The following is a 2,100-nucleotide window of genomic DNA, read 5'->3' as shown; positions in this document are numbered from 1 at the left end:
ATGTGTTTGGGTTTATATATTTAAATATATATCTATATATACACCCCAAATATAGATTTTTTCCCCCTTCCTGGCGGCGCCTTGTTTTGATGCAGATGTTCAGGGGAAAGGCTGGGTTTTATTATTTTTTTTTGTTGTTGTTGTTATTATTATTATTTTCCAGCAGCTAAAGACGGGAGGTCACATTAACTTCTAATACGGTGTGTTTGGGTTTATATATTTAAATATATATCTATATATACACCCCAAATATAGATTTTTTCCCCCTTCCTGGCGGCGCCTTGTTTTGATGCAGATGTTCAGGGGAAAGGCTGGGTTTTATTATTTTTTTTTGTTGTTGTTGTTATTATTATTATTTTCCAGCAGCTAAAGACGGGAGGTCACATTAACTTCTAATACGGAGACACATAAAAATGCGATTATGCCTGCTAAACAGAACACAGTAGGCTGCTAGTTAAGACAATGAGATTTCCAGGAAGCGATGCATAAATTCTTCAAAAATTGACACATTTTTCACGTTTCATTCCAATTAAATTACTGAGGCAGCTAACACAGCGCTGCGCCCGTCATACATTTGGGGGAAATGAAGGCTCTCTGTGTTTTTTCTCTTTTTTCGCCCTCTTTTTCTTTTTTTTTTTTTTAAGTAGATCTGGATGTGCGTGTTTTATGAAAGACGTTTAATATTAAGCTGCTATTAAGGAAAAAAATGTCAGAGACCTTCTCTCTCCTCGAGGATTTTTTTTTTTTCTGTGTGTGTGTGTGTGGTTAGGCTGCTCCTGCTCGTTTTCCCACCCTGCGGTATTAAACCACCGATGGTCCAGCTGCAAAACAATTTCCAAATAATGGGAATTCCCCGCCCTGCTGCACACACCTCTCTGATTGCAAGGAGCTGGGGACAATTAAGGAGTGATGCGCACCCCTCCCACAGCAAAAATAAAAAGGTTTTGCCGTCCCGTCTGGTGTTTTTTCCTTACCCGGGGACCCTCTGGAGAAGGATCGAGCCCCACCCCCAGGGATGGGGATGGGGGGGGTGGCGATCCCAGTGGGAAGCCGGGTTTGCCTCTCACAATCTGAACAGGGGCTCGTCAGGGTGATAATCAAACCCCGAAGTGGCCCCGGTAATGAAAGAGCGTTTGATTTTTATTATTTATTTATTTATTTAATCTTTTCCCCCCTTTTTTATTTTTTTATTTTAAAGCGCGGGCTGCGCTGGGTGATCCGCAAAGCGATACGAATCAGAAATGAGATTTTTTTTTTTTTTTTTTTTTTTTTGAAGTCCTAATGAACCTGATTGCAGGAACATTTATAATCCCCCATGGCTTTAAATGAAATCAGATATAATCAGGAGCTATGGGGAAAGGGAGTGTTTACAGGCAGAGATTGGGAAGTGCTGCTGTATTAGTAAAGATGCTGCTCCTTCTATTGATGTCTGAAATGATGGATAATGTGAGAATGGCAAATATACTATTTGTCTAATGGCTCTGCAATTAAATTCCCCTGTAAATGACCCATGCCTCATTTCATCCTAATCTATGGAATTTTGATTGAATTCGTCAGCTCTAATTGAAAAATACTGCACTTTAATGTCTGCAGTGCAGTTTCAGGACCGCGCTGGTTTTAATGAGACGGTGCCCCTCTGACCTGGGAATATTTTAGACTTTTAGTCGGGATTTTTTTTTTTTTTTAATTTTTTTTTTTTTTAACCGGCGGATTTCTCCACTCGGTTCCACGAAAAGCCGGGGATGAGAGAGTGTGTGGGGTTTGCCCCCCACTAAACTCTCCGTAGCGACGTGTTTGATTAAGGTCTCCTGTAAGGCTCTTAAAATACTCGGACTCCGGTGGTTTAAATATGTGCCCATTTAAAATCATTTCTAAAATAGCCCATTTCCCCTTCTCCGAACGAATTTCGGGATAAGAGCCGGGATTCTGGAAGCCAAATTTCTTTCTCTTTTTTTTTTTTTGTTTTTTTTTTTTTTGTTTTTTTGTTTTTGTTTGTTTGGTTTTTTAACCTGCACGGTGTTATTTTTACCATTTTAGCCTCTTTTTTTCCTTTACCCGAAAATCCCAAGCGCCTTCAAGTTTGTTAGAAAAGGGGGAGAA

At 39.8% G+C, this 2,100-nt stretch overlaps 1 protein-coding gene across 1 annotated transcript in view; it reads left to right on the top strand.

The window, feature by feature from the left end:
• GBX2 (gastrulation brain homeobox 2) overlaps positions 1 to 2,100 on the top strand; it is a 7,929-nt gene that overhangs the window by 465 nt on the left and 5,364 nt on the right. The gene's annotated exons all lie outside the window — the stretch shown is intronic.

Source organism: Corvus brachyrhynchos, unplaced genomic scaffold (assembly GCF_000691975.1).
Source record: "Corvus brachyrhynchos isolate BGI_N302 unplaced genomic scaffold, ASM69197v1 scaffold79, whole genome shotgun sequence".
Lineage (NCBI taxonomy): Eukaryota > Metazoa > Chordata > Aves > Passeriformes > Corvidae > Corvus > Corvus brachyrhynchos.
The sequence above is the reverse complement of the archived record's forward strand: the minus strand, read 5'-3'. Positions and strand labels throughout refer to the sequence as shown.